The sequence below is a fragment of the Choloepus didactylus genome, chromosome 7 (assembly GCF_015220235.1).
Source record: "Choloepus didactylus isolate mChoDid1 chromosome 7, mChoDid1.pri, whole genome shotgun sequence".
NCBI lineage: Eukaryota > Metazoa > Chordata > Mammalia > Pilosa > Megalonychidae > Choloepus > Choloepus didactylus.
This window is the reverse complement of record NC_051313.1, coordinates 143,104,720-143,124,942: the sequence shown is the minus strand read 5'-3', so window position 1 is coordinate 143,124,942 and position 20,223 is coordinate 143,104,720.

The window sequence follows — 20,223 nt, the reverse complement described above, 5'->3', positions numbered from 1 at the left end:
CAACTGAAGGTGGTAAAAATGAGTGTGGAGCAGAAAAACATTGAGTTGAACAAATTTACAAGGCTTGTGAAAATGTAAGGCATTTGAAGGCAGTAGCTATCCGTTATATTATTCATCAGTAGGTTCTCTGCAGAAAATACTCATCAGAGCCTTCTTGTGCTTAGGAATTGGAGACATCACTTCAGCACCACACTTGGGGGCATTTTAAATGTGAACTCACCAACAAAAGTACAAAAATGGGACACACATGCACTAAATATACCATGAAAAGGATACCAGTTTACAGTATGAGAGATGAAACAGGAAAGCAGAGCACCACCTTGTTCAACCTCAGCTGGGAACATTCACAATTTTCACCACATTCTGCATGTCAGTGAATGACTGCAAAAGGCCCACAAGTATTGATTTTGGGCTTATGGACAAATTTCTGCTAGTAGGTGACTTCACAAATATGGAATCTGCTACTGAAGAAGACTGGCTATTGTTATGGTTTGAAGCTGTTACGTGCCCCAGAAAAGACTGTTTTCTTTTAATCCATTTCTGTGGGTGTAGACCCATTGTGGGTGGGATTTTTTTTTTTTTTAAATGAAAAATGTTTTACTTTCAGTCAAAACACTGAGCAGTTACTTGCAAAACACGAAGCAGAATACAAAGCTCTGCCCTTCCCACCCTCCTGGGCAGTAGCTTCGATGAGAAGTACTCACCCTTTTTGAGAACATCAAATTCAATTCCATGTTCTCAGAAAAACCAGACCAGGGGCAGCCAGCCACCTGCTTAACTGTCTTACGAAAATCCGTGTTCTGTCTGTGGTTCCGAAGGCGCCCCCGCTCCGGGTGCTAGCCAGGCCCCCTGAGGGTGAGGACCTCGGGGTGGGCGGGGATGGGGGTTCACAGGAAGAGGACCCAGTGCCGGGGGGCCTGGGAATCTGCCTTCTTGGTGGGGTGTGGCTTCTTAAGGACGGTGCCAGGTGGAGGGTGCAGCCCAGACGTCGGAGCCCCTCGGGGCAGGTGGGAACGGCCCCAAGCTCCGGGGGCGGCTCCAGAGGTGCTGGGATGGGTGAGTGGCGGGCACTGAGTGGGGGGCTTGCCTGTGGCTTACTCTTGTGTGGCTCCAAAATGACTATTTTCTCCCAGTACCTCAGTGGTCTAAGGGGCAGAGGCAGAAAAGGCCCCCAGCCCCCAACCTTGCTCTTAAAATAGGAAATAAAATAAACCCACAATTATAGACAGATATAAAGGGAGTATGTTATCTTCTTGAGCAAAAGGGGGATGTGAAGGGAAAGGAAATAAGCTTCAGTGGCAGAGAGATTCCAAAAGGAGCCGAGAGGTCACTCTGGTGGGCACTCTTATGCACACTTCAGACAACCCTTTTTAGGTTCTACAGAATTGGGGTAGCTGGTGGTGGATACCTGAAACTATCAAACTACAACCCAGAACCCATGAGTCTTGAAGACGATTGTATAAAAATGTAGCTTATGAGGGGTGACAATGTGATTGGGAAAGCCATAAGGACCACACTCCCCTTTGTCTAGTTTATGGATGGATGAGTAGAAAAATGTGGGGGGAAAAAAAAGGCATCCAGTGTTCCTTTTTACTTTAATTGTTCTTTTTCACTTTAATTTTTATTCTTATTATTTGTGTGTGTGTGGTAATGAAAATGTCAAAAATTAATTTTGGTGATGAATGCACAGCTATATAATGGTACTGGAAATAATTGAATGTATGCTTTGTTTTGTATGACTGCATGGTATGGGAATATATCTCAATAAAAATGAATTATTAAAAAAAATAAAGGGAGTATGTTAGATTTTGACAATGGAGAGCTTTTTTTAAAGGTTACTGGTTAGGAGGGTGGAGGTGGGTGGGGACGTGGTCGGCTGAGAGGTCCTGGTCACTATGAAAAGTGCTGCAGTGGGATCTGGAGCACTCAACAGGATGGACAGACACCAGACAGACACCAATTCCCTTCAAAGCCGAGACGTGGCATGAGCTTGTCACATGATGGCTCCTGACAGGCACTGCCCGCTGTGTCCCCATCAGGGCTCAGAAAGTCTTCATGACCCTGAGCAGAACGGTGCCAGGGCCTGTATGGCCTCTGAGCACTCCAGGCGCCTGGGACGGGCAGCCTTTGGGGCGGCTGCCCTCAGCTGGTCACCACAGGACACCCGTTCCCTCAACTGGGATGACATTGCTCCCTGAGCTGTGTGGCCTGTGTACCTGCAAGGTCTTCCTAGCAAGCTCCAGGTGAGGGCCACAAGCCTGTGGCGACACCCCAACCACCAACCTGGGCAGCTCCCCGCACAACCGCTCTGGATTCTCCCTCCTCACACCCTAGGGCCTGGCTGGCTCTGGTGCTCTGCCCAGGCCACGCTCCCCTCAGGACACCTGCTGGGCTCCAAGTGACTCGGGTCACCTGCGGCTGAACACCACCATATGCAGCTTGGGTGGGACCTTTCGATTAGGTTATTTCAGTTGAGGCGTGGATCTGTTTCCTCTTTCTGGAGTCCTTTATAAGAGGATGAAAGACAGAAGATACAGAGAAAAAGTCCCCAGAGAAGCTCAGAGACACAGAAGCTAAAAGAGAGGACACACAGAAAACAGAGGAAGGAGCTGAAGCCAGAAGCTGGAAGCAACAAAACCCAGGAGAGAAAGGAGAGACAAGCAGATGTCACCATGTGCCTTTCCGTGTGATGGAGGAGCTGTGAGGATCACTGGTCTTCGGGGAGAAGATATTGTCCTGTTGATGCCTTAATTTGGACATTTTCATGGCTTCAGAACTGTAAACTTGTAAGCTAATACATCCCCATTATAAAAGCCAGTCCATTTCTGGTATACTGCATTTCGTCAGCTTCAGCAAACTAAAACAACTGTATATAACAATTTTTCAAATTGTGATAAGACTGGGAGCGGTACTTCATGGCTGACATGCTCCTTATACAAGTGTGTTATTCATTTTCCACATGGTATCAAAGTGAATATGATTAAGTTATTTTTAAGTTTATTGGGCATTGCTTTCTACTCTGACGTAAACAACATTTTAACTCTTCCTCTATTCTGCTGTAAGCCTTTGTCATTCCAGGGGACTTTTCCATCAGAAAGTGAGGTGGTTAGTTTGGATGGGGTGGGGGGTATTTTGGCCAAGTGAATCATGGTTCAAGGGGTGGTAAGCCCTCAGTATAGGGCACACAGAGTGGGTTACTTGCAGTTCAGATGTCCTGATAGGCAATGAATGTAGATTGACAGCTTTTTAATAATTTGCCCATTTCTGGTCCAGGAGATGAGGCCATAAGGACGTGAGAGAGAGAGAAAAGGAACTATCTGAAGCTAAGAATAGCACATACTCAAGGTGAAAATTCTCATCTCCAGCACAATAATTTTACTTGTCCAATCTTCAGGCATTTCTGCAATACTCTTGGGCATAGCTGTATAATATTTATATGTTGTTTTTATAAATAAAACATCTGTGAGTTAAGTTTCTTGTCTTATAAAATAGTCCTCCAAGTCTTTGTTGTTATAGTTATGACTGAGTCATCAGCTACTCTCCAGAAGCTCAAAATCTAATGGGAAAATAGGCTTATACCATCCAACTCTAAAAAGGGCAAATTAGTAACAACAATCATTAAGATGAACTAGAGAGGCAAGTTCAGAGCAGAAACTCTGGAGCCAGATGACCTGCATCCAAATCTTGGTTTTGACACTTACCAGTGTTCAGCTGCCTACTAGCTGTGTGACCTTGTGCAAGTTGCCTAACCATCCTGTGCTTGTTTATTCATCTATGGAACAAGGATTTTAATAAGGATTAATATTTGTGAAGCACTTAAGAAAACATTTGTGCTTATTAGTTTTAAAATACTAAATAATTTTAGTATTTAGAAATTAGAATATATGGAAGAAAGAGTAGGTGAGATGGTAAGATTTCCATACATGGATATGGGGAATTGAACCTCTCTCCTTCCTCAGCGGTGTAGTGTGGGTAGGATTAACCTCCACCTGTATCTCCAGGGATGGGCCCTGATTGACTCTGGTCTATCAGCAAATCCCATACCCAAGGTCATGGTGATTGGTTTAGGAATGGGCAAGTGATTCAATTTGGGCCGATGAGAGAAATAGAAGCTCCCAGGAATTGTAAAAGAGAGTCCAGGAAAGAGTCCTTTTTCTTCTTTGGGTGACGTAGAGGGAGAATGAGAAGTCCAGAACCACTGCAGGGAATTTGCTGCCACAAAGGAAAATCCTGGAGTGGTGGGGTGCACAAATATTGGTAGCACAAGTATTTGTAGCACAACTCTATGGAAGACAGAGCAAGGAATATAGAGAAAAAGCATCATCGACTGTATTGTTTAAGCCTCTAGTTTAAGCTTTACTTGAAGGCAGCCCTACCTTTAGATTTCTGAATTACAATGGTCAGTTAATTCCTCCCATTGTTTAAGCCAGTTTGAATTAGGGTTACATCACCTATCATTGAAAAAACCCTACAATGGCCTGTTCTAGGTCTGGGGATTCAGCTGGAGGACAAGATAGAGTATCTGCTGTCATGGAGATCACATTCCATGTGGAAACATTTAAAACACTTGTTAAAAATCTAGAAAGTGTGATTCATATCTTCCAGGGCACAAACTGAGCACGTTCCTGGAGCCCTAGAGGGCAGGCTGTCTTCACCAGTTTCAAGATGGCCCCATGGTCTCCCATTAACCTTTGCCTCTTGCTGTCCACATCTCTGTTTAGTCCCCTTCCACTAATACAGTTCTAAATAAATATCAGCTTACCTATGGTATTAAAAGTCATGGGGATGGATGAGAAGTCCCACTGACTAAGTAGAAATAGACAAGAGAAAAGATCTAAGATCCAAGTCCTCGGGTGCTCCAGTATTTGGAGGTCAGAGATAAAAGGAGGAATCAGACATAGTACAATAAAGAGAATCCAGAAAGATAGGAGGAAAGTCAGGTAAATTCTATGACCTGGCAAACAAGTAAGGTAAGTTCTTTTTTAAAAGGAAGTTAGAGAGAGAGAGGTGCCAAACGCTACTGAGATTCACTAGAAATAATAATTGGAATTAGCAAGGTATAGGGGTCATGGGTAGCCTTGACAAAAACCTTCAGTAGAGTGCTGTGGGTGAGACCATCTTTGGAATGGGCTCATGAGAGAGTGGGAAGAGACCATTCAGAAGCAGCACTTACACACATCACTTCAAGGAATTTTGCTGTAAAAGGAAGGAGATAACCGAGATAGCAGAAGAAGGGGATTATTTTTTAAGATGATCTGTATAACACAATAAAAAGAGAAGAACTGATAAAACAGGAGAGAGAGAGAAAGAAAGAGAAAGGGAGAGAGGGAGAGAGGGAGAGGGAGAGAGAGAGAGAGAGAGAGAAGGAGAGAAAAGAATTGCTGGGGTGATGTCCTTAAGTAGTTGGCTGGGAAGGTGGAACTCAGGAATGTGGTCAATTCATCCTTACTAACAGGACAGTTTGTAGGGCACAATGGCCCCCATGCAGGTAGCTGTCTTGATTGACAGTGGGAGCTTGTGGAAGTTCTGTTCTGATTGCTTCACTTTTTTCAGAGAAGTAGGAGGTATGTTGTCAGCTGAGGGTGGCAGCTGATAGGAGTTGTCAGAGATTTGAGGAGAGAGGAGATGACAAAAAATAGTCATCTGGGAGAGGGAGAGCAAATAGATTAAGGAAATACAGGGTAACTGTGAGGCAGGATAAAGGGCTCACCAAGGTTAGAGAGCATGAATTTAAAGTAGTCTGCTGGGTTGTGTGCTTTTCTACAGCTACGTTCAGTTGCCAGGGTACACGTGTGGAGTAGGGGGGCAGTTGGATTTAACCAGAGTTGGGGTTCAGCCACGTGAGAATGACTGAGCAAGAGAGGGGCAAGAGAGTTGAGGGTTTGAGCAGGAAGTGATTATAATAATTGATCATGAAATTTAGTTGGATAAGAAGAAGAGAAGAAAACATATGGGAGTAATGAGGGAAGTAAAAAGGTGATAAGATTGGTGGGTTGAAGTCCCAAGGAGGTCAGTGGATTGTTGGAATTGGAGATATTAGCTGGCAAGATGGTGGTGGAAGGAGAATGAGTGTGGAAATTGAGGTTATGCCAGGGTTGTAGTTGTTGGCAATGACAAAGTCAAGGGTATGGTCATGGAAGTGAGCACCCAAAGTGGGGTGGACAGTAAGATCATGGAACTAAAGGGCAAGGGTGTTTGAGGGATCAGTTAAATAGATATTGAAATCACCAAGAATTAGGGAAAGAGTAGGGTTGGAGAGGGTGGCATTGCACCTCTACAATGAATGAGGGTGTGATCCCCAAGTCATAGAAGACTGTCAATAAAGATGGACAATGGGTGGAATAATCTGATATTGAGATTTGCACAAGGATGTATTTGTGAAGAAGAGAAGGAAAATTGCTTGGACATGGCAAAAGCAAGAAAAGAGGATATGCAGTCCACACCAAAGTTCAGTGACTCAAAGGTTACAGGAGAGAAAACAGCCACCATTTGAGAAGCTGCTGACAAAGCAGCATCTTTAGGGGAAGAGCCAAGTTTCATTTAGAGCCAGAAAGTGAAGGGGATGTTCACAGATGAGTTTGCATGAAGGTGTTCTCTCAGAATCCCTGCCAAACGACAGCCTACAAGGATGGTTCTCACATGACATGCCATTGATTTAGCAAACACAATCATTTGACCAGCATTGAGGGTAATTTTTCTGTGCAAGTTTCTCCTTGTGTTGTTAGTAGTTATAGAAAAAGCAATGGCTACTATCAGAGAATTAATGTGAAAGCAAGTGGTAAATGGACAGTACTATCAATGTAAGTTTTTTTAAATCTTTAATGCAATTTTATTGAAATATATTAGATGTAAGGTTTTATTGTTATTTGAGAAAGAAACAGCCCTCCCATCTCTGGACCAAACAGCCTCATTTTGTGCTTTTGTCTGTGATTCCAGAACTTCTTATCTCTGCACAAGATCTCCATTAGCAGAAAGTATTTTTCTGACTGCCTATTTAAAATAGCACCTCCTCTCATACCTTAAACCTACTTAATTCCTCTTCATAGCACTTCATCACCACCTAACAGATATTTTATCTATTATCTTTCCCAGTCTACTTTGTTTTTGTTCACAGCTGTATCTAGGCAGAGCACAATATCTATGTGTTCAATAGCTACTGAGTGAATGAATGAATGAATGAATGCATCGCCTCTATCCAACAAGAGTCCATTAGATGTCGGTTAGCATAGGGGAAAGAGCACAAGTTTTGGAGCAAAATCTTTAAGCATAAAATCTAGTTCCAAAGTCTCTGAGTCTCAGTTTCCTCATTTATAAAATAGAGATAGTAAGACGCCTTGCAATTGCTTGGAGAGTTAACAAGCAATCAAAGGCAGGGGAAATACATTATGGGGTGCCTCCCCAGCTCATAACGATGTTTATGGACCCAGCTTTCTAGGAGTGATCTTTCTCCTTCAAGTTCAGTTGGTTGGACCTGATTAAAATAAGGTCACTCAGAAGCTCCCACTGGGAAACTGGGTATTAGGATTATGAGATTCCACTTCCATTTGGAATGGAGGGGTTATAAATTGAAGAGCTCTGGAGTGGCTATTTTTTTACCTGCCAAGTAACAGAAAAAAATTGATCCACAGAAAGAGGAGAATGACATAGTTAGAGCTTCCTTGTTTGGATTGTTATTAACTACTTTTCAGGGCTTTGCATTGGGAGACCCAAGAAATTGGGAGCTGCTGGAAGGCCCTGAGTGCTTGGGAGGTGAGGAGCAGGGAGCTCTAAAAGGCAGAAGGAAGTGGCAGAACTCTAAGTCACCTTCTCCAAGGCTAAGCCTGACAAAAAATCATCCCTGGAGGGATTAGGGTACAAACTTGCAGTGAGTTCAGAATCAAGGATTTTGGAGATGACCAAGAAAAAGATTTGACCACTAGATAGCAGAAAAACCCAAGTTATCTACTGGGGCAATGCTTTGCCAGGTAAGCAGTGGTAGGTGCAGACTCTCTTTGCAAGAAAACTTCCAGAGGTCAGTGGCTTGAAGGAGCAGCCAGAGAAGAAGTAAAGCAAGGGAAAACTCCCAAACTTCTGGCGGAATGCAGAAAGAAAAAGTAGTCAGCATGGCAGGGGGCTGCTGGGTCCAAGAGCTCCGAGGGGCCAGAGCAGCTTATAGCATGGAGGTTTATTTTACCAATTGAGAACACACACAGGGTAAAGGGAGTGAAATTTTGCAAGGTGTGCAAAGCAGGTTAAACTCTAAATGGCTAAAAGTAAGCTGATTTGGGCTATTTTTAAAACAATTGGATTTATAAGAATTTACATTGGGCACCAATGGTTTTTTTTTTTGTTTTTTTAATATTCATTTTATTGAGATATATTCACATACCACACAGTAATATAAAACAAATCATACATTCGATTGTTCACAGTACTGTTACATAGTTGTACATTCATCACCAAAATCAATCCCCAACACCCTCATTACCACACGCACAAAAATAACCAGAATAATAATTAAAGTGAAAAAGTGTGCTTCAGGTTTTAAAGCAGGGAAGGATAGTGAGGCATTTGTCTTGGGCCCCAAATTTAAGGGGCACCAAAAAACTCAGGAAATAGTATTTGAATGTAAGGTTTTAAAAAATCAAAAGTAATGCAAAAAGTCCATGGTGAACAAAATATCAAAATTTCAAATACAGATAACATTGGTAATGGTGCCATGCCAAGCCACCAATGGGTTTTTCTGAGAGACCCAGCTCCCATGGAGAAGTAAACACATAACCCCACTACACAGAGGCCATGTTTGACTCATTCAAATAACCCAACGAGAAAAGAAGACAATACATAAACGTTGCAGCCAACACTTACATTATTGATACTTAAAAGAAAATATTTTAGGACTTATTTTGATATTCTAGCATTTCATATTTTTGGAAAACTCAAAAACCAACAACAAAAACTAATTAACTAAACCAGGAAAAGTTCTGATAATTCAATAGCAGTTTTTAATGTAGTGGTTTTTAGATGTGCCTGTCAGAAGAACAGATTTAAAATTTTTCTGCCCTTATTTTTGGAGCAAGTTTTGCTCTGCAGAGTTGGACTGGGGGTTCCATGAGCTACACTTCTTTTGTCAGAGGGCTGTGTGTTCTATTCTGATCATCAGAGGCACTGGAGGGAGATTTGAAAGCAGGAGGAAATAAAAAGAGGTTGCCTTTTCTTGCTTGCATGCTGATCTAGAAAGAGCACTTCACCCCATAGCAGCAGGTTGTCCAGCCTCCATTTTCCTCTGGGACTCCCAGACTAGCCTCACTGCTTCCCCTAAAATGTGCTGCAGCAGCCAAGCAGTGCCTGCTTCTCAGAAATCCGAGCCTCACCTTTGTAGGGCTTTTAGGTTCTGACAACCCCACATTCTTCTATTTGTTCCCTAGCCCTTGGGGAAGGAGGTTATGTTAGTGTTATGTTTTTGTTCTTTCAGCCCTTTAAAACCTGTATCGCCAAGCCCCTTTATTGCATTCCCTCTGTTGAAATACATTGTGTGGCTTCTGTTTTCCTGACTTGACACTGACTGATACAGTCCCTGTTACCAGCAAAAGGGACCATCAAAAATGAGATTCTAGGATTAGCTTGGGAATTTCCACTGCCTTGAACATAATGCTGAACCTCCTTGAAACCTGGGATGGTAGTAATACATGGCATGCCGTGGCATCACGGCTAATTCAATTATCACCTGTTGTGCTCGTGATGTGATGCCTTATGAAGAAAGTGTTGGGAGACCCAGCAGCGCTTGCACTTGACTCTTTCGGTAGTGATGATAAACACAAGACTCTGGGACAGTGTATTGGCTTTTTTGTTGTTGTTATGTAACAAATTATTACACACCTAGCAGCTTCAAATAGCATCCATTTATCAGCTTACTTTTCTGCAGGTCACAAGTTTGGACGTGCACAGCTGGGTAATCTGCTTAGAGTCTCACAAAGCTAAAGTCAAGACATCAGCTTGGCTGCATTTTCATCTGGAGCTTGGAGTCCTCTTCCATCTTTACATGGTTGCAGCAGGATCCAGTTTCTTGAGTTAGAGGACTGAGGTTCCTGTTTACTTTTGGCTTTCAGCTGGGGGCCACCCTCAGCTACCAGAACATTCCTTGCCACATGGCTCTCTCCATCTTCAGAGCCAGAAATGGACAAAATCCCTTGCACTGAATTCTTCTCATGCTTAGAATATAGCTTCCTGTATCTCTGATATCTAAACTCCGATTTAGAGGCCCACCCAGATAATCTCCCTTTTGATAAACTCAAAGTCAACTGTTTAGCAATCTTAATTGCATCTGGAAAATCTCTTTTTGCCAGGTAATATTACACAAGCATGAAACTGATATCCCGTCATAGTCACAGATTTGAGACTGGATGGAAAATGCCCTCGGTTCTCACTCTAACCTTTTGGAATTTAAATGCTTCTTTCCAAGGACCATATACAACCTATGTGTATCTAGCTGTAACAACTTAGAGATGTCACCAAATTCTAGGCTTCATTCCTTTTGACACATAAATATCTAGGGAGATAGTACTTTAGTTTTCCTAGCACTTTGGGGTTTAGCAGAGGGACTTAAATATTTGGCCCTTTCAGGGAGATAAGAGAAGTCTTGTTATCCTTTCAGATCAGAGAAGTTTACTAGGTAGAGGACTATAGATCTAATTCTCATGCTATATGTGCCAGTTTGGATGTATTATGTCCCACAAAAGCCTATTCTTTAATGCAGTCTTGTGGGGGCAGATGTATTAGTGTTGATTAGGTTGGAATCTTTTGATTGATTGTTTCCATGGACATGAGACACAATCAACTGTGAGTGAAACATTTGATTAAATTATTTCCATGGAGATATAGACCCTGCCCATTCAGGGTGGGTCTTGATTTAATCACTGGAGTCCTATAAAAGAGCCCACAAACAGAAGGAACTCAGAGCAGCTGAGAGAGACATTTGGAAGATGGCCATTGAAAGCTGACACTTTGGAGATGCTAGCCCAGAATTTGCTCTGGAGAAGCTAAGACAGACAAACCTAAAGACATTTTGGAGAAAGCCATTTTGAAACCAGAATCCTGGAGCAGGTGACGTCATGTGCCTTCCGAGCTAACAGAGGTGTTCTGGAAGCCAGCGGCTTTTCTCCAGTGAAGATACCCTATTGTTGAAGCCTCAGCTTGGACACTTTCCTGGCCTTAGGTCTATAACTTTGTAAACAAATAAACCCCTTTTATAAAAGCCAATCCATTTCTGGTATTTTGCATAAGGCAGCTTTTACAAACTGGAATAGTATGTGAAGAGTGCAATATTACTGGGAGAAATTAAATCAAATGTACTCTATTTTTATATCATATATGTTTCTTTGCCTCAGGAGGCTAGAGCTTTTTGCAGGAGCACCAGGGGAATCCAGGGATGTTTCAGTTTCCCACACTAAGGCATTGAAAATTTGAGGGAGACATCAGCATCCTAGAGAAGCTCAGTGGCAGCCATCCTCTGAAGGCCAAAGATGACAGTGGGAGATCCTGCCATTGAGATGGGCTCCCCGATTTCAATGAGGATATGGGATCTGAGAGGCCAACTCTACTACCAGAATCAAAGTGGGTACAGATCTATAATGGGCAACAGAGATGAAGCACTCATCAGAATCTTTCAACCCACAGAGACCTTTGGTGATGGCTCATTGTTTGCATTGTCCCTAGGAATAAAAAAGATGGGAGCTGACTTGTTAGTGACTGAATCATGTCCCCCAGAAAAGACATGTTCAGTTCCCAACCCCTGGTCCTGCAGGTGTGAACCCATTTGTAAACAGGATAGTTGAAGATGTTACTAGTTAAGTTGTGGGCAAACAGAATGAGGATGGCCCTAATCCAATATGGCTGAAGTCCTTATGAGTAGAGGAAATTGAATACAGAAGTACAAGCCCCAGAAGGAGAGAGAGATCTGCGTGGGTTGGGGTTAGAGATGCATCTATAAGCCAACGAACCCCTAGGCATTGTGGCAAGCCAGTACCAGAATGCCACAGATGCTGGGAGAAAGCATGGTTCTGTCAATAGCCTGATGTTGGACATCCAGCCTCCAAATTTTGAGCTAGTAAATTCTTGTTTAAGCCAACTAGTGTGTGGTGTTTGTGATAGCAGGCCTGGCAAACCAAGGTATGATTCAAATATTACTTAATGTATTTCACAAGAAAACTCTAGGTCTGGTGACCAAAACCTGACATGAGTTACCACAGTGGAATGCCACAGCCTTTCACCCAGGCTTTGGATCTAAGCCAGTTATCAGACCTCCAAATCTTCCCCCAATAGATCATTTAGTAGGGGTGCCGTGCATGGATAGATGGAAATACCCAGCTCCATTACCTAGATCTTTTGTACATTGTTAGATGCTGACTGAATTGCTGCTAGTTCTAGGAGACCTAAAGCACTGTGATCCACCATTCAAAGTTGGAGTTAGAGCAGTAAGGTGGTAAATGGAGTTTTTGATTAGGACACAGAGAACACAGTGAGTCCATGGATTTGCCTTCTGGTTATTCCCCTAGTTCCTGAATATATAATTCAGGAGCCAGCAAACTTTCTATAAATACCCCAGTAGTATTTTAGACTTCATGGGAAAGATGGTCTCTGTGGCAACCACTCAACTTTGTTGTTGTAGCATGAAAGCAGGCACAGACGATACGTAAATGAATGAACATCACTGTGTTCCAATAAAACTTTATTTACTAAAACAAAAAACAAACACACACAAAAAAACAGACAGTGGGCCAGTTTGATCCATGGGCCATAGTTCATGAACTTGTAGTACAACTGATATAGTCTTACTCAGCATCTGGAAGAATTCCCACTTTATCCCTGACCCATAGCATGAGGACAATTATGATAGGAAAAGCCAAGGAAAAGACCCTTGGATTTCTCCTTCCTGCTAGAATAGTAAATAAAAGCAAATAGTAAATAAAACTATCCCCTAAGGGAACTGCAGAAATTAGTGCCAATATTGGAGATTCAAAAGGTGCAGGGCTGATGATTCCCATTCCCATATAAATTGCTTTTTTTTTCCCATGTGGAAGGCAGATAGATCTGAAAGGATGATTGTTATTTATTGTAAATCTAATCTAATCAGGTGGTGACTCCTATTTTAGCTGCTGTTTTAGATGTGGTATCTTAACTGGAGCAAACCAATTCAGCACTTAACCTTGAGTACACAACAATTAATCTAGAATTTTTTGCATGTCAAATTGCAAGAACCACCAGGAGCAGTTTGCTTTCACCAACAGGGAAAATAGTCTACTTTCAATGTCTTTCTATATCAGGGCTCTGTCAATTCTATCTGCCAGAACTTTATCTGCAGAGATCGTAATTGCCTTGGTATCCCACAGAACCTCACACTGGTCCACTGTATTGATAAAACCTTGTGTGTACTATAAGCAGGAAGTAAATCTTACAAAATTCAGGGCCTAATAACTAGGTGACGTTTCTAGAGGTCTAGTACTTTGTGGCATGCTGAAAAATCTCCTCAAAGTGAAGGATAGCTACCACTAAAAAAGGGGGACTTGCTTGGTTATACCAGTATAACCATTATGACAGCTATAGTGATTTCTTCTCATTGGAAGAGAAGTGTGCTTTAAATATGGATTTTCTTATCCTACACATAATGCTTCTAAATTCACTATCATCCTGAAATTACAGAATGCTCTATTTACTATCATTTATAGCATTGCTTCTGATTAAGAAATTATTTTAAAAGCAAAAAAATGCAGCAATGGATTCATGCACATGGAATTCACTTGTTTTACCACATTATGCATCACTCAAAAGACTAGCCTGATAAAATGTTGGAATGACTACTGTAATTCTAATTATGATGCCAACTGGGAGACAAAACATGCAAAAAAAAAAAAAAAAGGTTCTCTATTATAGGATGAAGTTTATAATTTAAATTAGCAGCCAGTTTATACTACTTTTTCTTCCATAGTCAGGATACACAGGTTCAGGAATTAAGAGGTGGAAGAAAGAAGGATTACCTAGTAACCTGATCACAGAATTTTGCTTCCCATCCCCACAACTTTAGACTCAACAAGTTTAGAGGTCTTAGTTCCCAGGGAAAGAATTCTTTCACCATGGGTATATATGGCTCCACTGAATTGGAAATTGAGACTGCCATCTGGCCAATTTGGGCTCCTCATGCCAGTAAACCATCCAGGAAAATAAGGGATTATTGTAATGACTGGGGAGATTTATCATGATTGCCAAGAGGACATTGAGTTGCTCTTACATAATGGGAGCAGAGAGGAAGTTCTGGTTCTCTACTACTGCAATCAGACCACCCCAAACTTAGTGGTATAAAACAAACATTTTATCACGCTTACAGATCTCTGGGTCAGGAATTAGACAAGACACAGCGGAGAAGTTATCTCTCTTCTCTGTGATGTCTGGGACCTCAATTGGGAAATCTCAAATGGCTGAGGATGACTCGAATGACTTTGAGGATCTGGAGGCTGCTTGTATGTCTGTTAACTGGACTGGATGGCTCAAAGGCTGGGTTCAGCTGGAATGGTCAACCAGAGCATTTGCACGTGGCCTCTCATTGTGGCTTGGATTCTCACAGAATGGTGGCAAGATTTCAAGAAGAGCTCAAGACAGAAGCCATAAATATACTTCTAACCTAGAAGTCGTACAGCAATACTTCTGCCTTATTCTATTGGTTACTATTGAGTCATTGAGGCCAGCCTTTATTCAAAGGGAGGAGATTAGACTTCACCTTTTGCTGCAGGAGTGGCAAGGTCACTTTGAAGAAGAGTTTGTGGGATAAGAGATATTTTAACCATGTTACATGTCTGCCACAGAGGGCTATGTCTAGAACTTAGGGGATTCTCTAGGATGCCTCTTAATAATTCCAAACCAATGGAATAAGATAATAAAAAACTACAGCCACCAAAGGAAAAAAAAAAAGTCCAAACCACCAAACATTCATGAACAAACGTTTGGATCACTCCAGTAGCTATATAATCCCAACCACTGAGGGGCTGGCTGAGGAAACTGAATGCCAGTAGAAAAAGGAAGTTAAAAGCTACTACAGAATCATTCCCAGTATCCAAAATGGGGACTGAAGCTATGTCTCTGGAAGCAGACACCAAAAGCGTTTGACAAGCAGGATATTTATTAGGGTTCAACACCTCTGGAAGGAAAGTATAGGAAGTAGGATTGGGTGGAGAGAGAAGTCAAATTGCATTGGAGTCCTGAATAAGCCTTGGCCAATCCCACAGGGAACTCTGGAGCTTATATAGACTGGTGGAGTTGTCCCGAATTTGGCCAAAGTGGTTGGGCTTTTAACCCCCGTGGTGATCAATCATTGGAATTGGTCTGCCCCAGGGAAAGCATGACCTTAGGTCAAGCCATTTCCCTGCAGCTGATGCAAGCCTTGAAGGATCTGTGGGTTGTAGGCTGTCTGCTCACAGCATTCCCAGTAGTTGGGACAACACATCTTTCCTTGAAGGGGGTCTCCACGTCCATTTAATGACTCCATGTCTTCTTCATTTACATTTGGCGAGTAGCTACTCCAGGATACCAGTGTGCCTCTCTTTCTGGGGGAAACTTATAAAAAAAGTAAGAAGCATGAACTACAACCCCTGTTGCTGCAGCTGCTCTCAGGACCACAAATGATGCTCATCGTTTCTCTCCACCATCCATTCTAGACCCCCTCTCACCTCTGCAGGTCTCCATTGCTTTCCTAATAGAGTGGCTCTGATCCTCATCCTTCTGGGGTGTAAACTCTGCTCACAATGACCTTTTGAAAAGGGTTGCTGCATTTGTCCAGGTATCATCACAATTAGGCAAGGGAATACCAAGAGTTGCCCCAGTGGTTTGCCCCTGCTGCATGTATTCTTCCTTGCCCTCAGGGTGACTGCAGCCTTACTTCCTCCTGATGACCAGGGTCAATTTTCCCTTCCAAGATGGTGCCCAGGCAGCAGGCAAATATAGTACAGTGGGGCTCTATCCATGTCACCTGACAAAACTATGTCCCCTTTAGGACTAGTACCTTTAACACTGCAGAAACTAGAGTTTCAGGGACCGGAAGAAAAAAGTTGTTCCGTGGGTTGAACTCCTCCTTCTATTCTTTGGGCCACAGACCCATGTCTTCTACTTCCTCTTAGGAGTTGCATAAAAGGTCTGCAAGGAGACATGCATTGAGGGGAATGAGTAGACTAGTGTGCTCGACGCAGAAGCTCAGGTGTTTGTGATCTCAGATTTGTCCAAAGACATGCTTCCCCCCCAAGTAGAAGTCTCCAGGTCTGAACTGGGAGGAACATGATGCCAACACGCTGAGAAAAGAAGAGGCCAGAGATGGGGACAGAGGTCTTGGCATCATCAAAGCCTCCAGGTTCTTGGACCCTTAGGTCCAGCTGCACCCCAGCCTTTCCTTCCTGTGTAATCCCCTTCCTGCCTAAGCCACTTACAGTTTCCTTTCTGTCTCTTTCAACAAGAGCCCTGACTAATTCACTGTTCCGCGCGGCGAATTTGTTGCATGTCTTCTGGCCGCCCAGTCCCTCATCTTTGATAAGCAGAGGCTGAGGAGGACAACCAGATGGGCTGTACGACTAGACTAAGTTCAGAGTACATCTCATTGTTGAGAAAAACTGGGTAAAGCAATTACGAGATGCTCCCATGGAGGGCCAGACCAACATTTAGTGTACAGCAAACTGATGAGCCGGTCGACATAAAGATAGACAAGTTTGGGGAGGGAGTCTCTAGAGACTGTTTCCTTCCTGGAAATATGGTCCATCATGGCCCTAAAAGTCAAGGAGTCATTGGTGTGTTACTATTCCTAGTCTTCACCTTCTGAAGTTCTAGGTTTTAGGCCTTTTACCTCTCTGGCTGTCATGGTGAAAAATTTCAGGGGAAACTGCTATAAAGTTTTCCAAAATCATATGAGAAGAAACCTCCTTTTGTTCCATAGCAATTTTTTTTCTCTAGCTAGCTGTGCATTATAAATCTTAACATTTTTATTTTCTATGATATCTATCAGTTTTTAAAATTTTTATTCTAGTAACATAGGTACAACCTAAAATTTCCCTTTTCACCACATTCACATATACAATTCAGTGCTGTTAATTACATTCACAATGCTGTGCTACCAAAACTTTACAATCAACCCAAATAGAAACTCTGTACAACTCAAGCATTAGCTCACCATTCCTTATCCCCAACCAGTCCCTGGTGACCCATACTCCAGATTCTGACTCAGTGAGTTTGCTTATTCAAATTATTTCATATCAATGAGATCATGCAATATATTTTCTTTAGTGTCTGGCTTATTTCACTCATCATGATGTCTTCAAGGTTCATCCATGTTGCATGTATCAGAACTACATTTCTTTTTTGGCTGAACAATATTCCATTGCATGCATATACCATGTTTTGTTTATCCTTTCATTGGTTGATGGACACTGGGGTTACTTTCATATTTTGGCAATTTGAATAATGCCACTATGAATATTGGTGTGCAAATATCGGCTTGAGTCCCTGCTGTCAATTTTTTTGGGTATATACCTAGAAGTAGGATTGTCAAGTTATTTGGTAAATCTATATTTAACTTTCTGCAGAATGGCCAGACAATCTTCCACAGCAGCTGCACCATTTTACATTCCTACCAACAATGAACATGAATATTACTGTTTCTCCACATCCTCTTCAACTCTTGTAGTTTTCCATTTTTTTAAAAAAATAATAGCCATTCTACTGGGTGTGAAATGGTATCTCATTATGGTTTTGATTTGCATTTCCCTAATAGCTAATGATGTTGAGCATCTTTTTATGTGCTTTTTTGGCTATCTGTATATCCTCTTTGGAGAAAAGTCTATCCAAGTCTTTGCCCATTTTTAAATTGGGTTGTTTGTCTTTTTAATGTTGAGTAGCAGGATTTCTTTGTATGTTCTGGATATTAAATCCTTATCAGATATATGGTTTCCAAATATTTTCTTCCATTGGGTAGGTTGTCTTTTCATTTTCATGATAAAATCGTTTGATGCACAAAAGTTTTTAATTTTGATCAGGTCCCTGTGATGGTTAGGTTCATGTGTCAACTTGGCCAGGTGAAGGCACCCAGTTGTTTATTCAAGCAAGCACTGGCCTGATTGTTGCTGTGGAGACATCAGTAAGTTGATTGCATCGATGGCTGATTACATCTATAATCAACTAAGGGGAATGTCTTTAGCAATGAGAGACATTTAATCCAATCAGTTGAAGGTAATGAATTCAGCTGTCAGAAGAGAGAATTTTCATCTCTACTTCAGCCAGCCAGCCTCTCCTGGGGAATTCATAAAAAGTCTTCATCGGAGTTGCCAGCTTTCAGTCCGCCCTACAGAATTTAGACTTGTGCATCCCTACAGTTGTGTGAAATGCTTCTATAAAATCTCATATTTACAGGTATCTACTGTTGATTCTGTTTCCCCAGAGAACCCTGAACAATACAGTCCCATTTATCTATTTTTTCTTTTGTTGCTTGTGCTTTGCCTAACACAGATCCTAAAGATGCTTCCTCACATTTTCTTCCAGGAATTTTATGGTCCTGGTTCTTACATTTTGGTCTTAGATCCATTTTGAGTTAATTGTTGCGTATGGTGTGAGAAAGGTGCCCTGTTCATTCTTTTGCAGAAGGATATCCAGTTTTCCCAGCACCATTTGTCGAAGACACTATTCTTTCTCAATTGAGTGGACTTGGCAGCCTTATAAAAATCAATTGGTGGTAGACGTGTGAGTTGATTTCTGAATTCTCAATTCAATTCCCTCGGTCTGTATATCTATCCTTGTGCCAGGAAACCCCAAACAATTGAAAACAGGGACTCAAACAGATACTTGTACACCAAATGCTCATAGCAGCATTATTCACAATAGCCAAAAGGTGAAAGCAACCTAAGTGTCTGTAAACAGATGAATGGAAAAACGGAACGTGGTATATACACACAATGGAATATTATTCAGCTGTAAAAAAGAATGAAATTCTGATATATGCTACAATGTACATGAATCTTGAAAATATTATGCTGTGTGAAATAAGTCAGACACAAAAGGACAAACATTGTATGATTCCACTTATATGAAATCTCTAGAATAAGCAAATTCACAGAGATAGAAGATTAGAGGTTACCAGTAGCTGAGGGGAGGGGAGCATGGGGAGTTATTACTTAATGGGTGCAGAGTTTCTGTTTGGGATGATGAAAAAGTCTTGGCAATGGATGATGGTGATGGTAGCACAACATTTCAATGTAATTATTTTTTGTGCACTTTTTAAAAAAAGACATTTAAAATAAAATAAATTTTTAAAAAGGCTTGGAGAGGCGGGAATGTTAGAATGGAAGTAATGTACAACACCAGAGAACCCACCAGTTGAATATATTTCCTAGGGAGGCCCAGAGGACACTCTCTTTGTGCACAATAAGGCACAGCAAGGGGATACCAACACCATTGAAAGTTCAGGGACTTAGAAGATTACAGAACATTAAAGGCCAGGTGGCAGACAGTGGAATTACCATAATGGGTGCCCCCCCCCCCAAAAAAAAAAAAAAAAGAACATCAGGGACCTCACCCACAAGGATCTGTAGTTATGGCTAAAGACCATGGTTGGCTAAGGAGTGAGATCCATGGGTGACCATTAATGGCAATTTTTTGTGTTCTGTACGAAGAAAAGTTCAAGAGCTTGCTAGCAGAAAACTGATGCCAACTACCACAGTGGGAAAATCTCAGTTTCTCACCCATTTCCAGACCTGAGCCAGTTCTGAAACCCAACCAGTTATCAAGCCCCTCAAATGAGGGGAAGATGGATCCCCTTGAGGAAGGGGTCTTTAATGTCACTGTGAGTATATACAGTGGCATGATTTCCTTAATCCCTTCCCAAAGGGGAGGAGGAAAACTCCCATGTTCAAGGGCTGTGGGTCTGAGCTGACACTGACATCAGAGGACCCCAAATGTCTATCACTGGTGGGAGCACAGAGCCTCTGCCACAAGGAACCAGTCCAGTTGTTTTTACTGGTGATGAATTGAGAGGGGTCCTGGTGGAAAGGAATGTCTGAGCTGGTGCGATGTAGCATGCATTTGAAAAGCATGGGAGAAAGGGTAACTATAAGGACAGTGGAATCCAGTGGCAATAGATCTAGAAAAAGATAACAAAAGGCTGAAAGCAATTAACAGGCAATTGAAACCCAAGTGTGAAAGCCTGTGGACCTCTTCAGGTGGTTT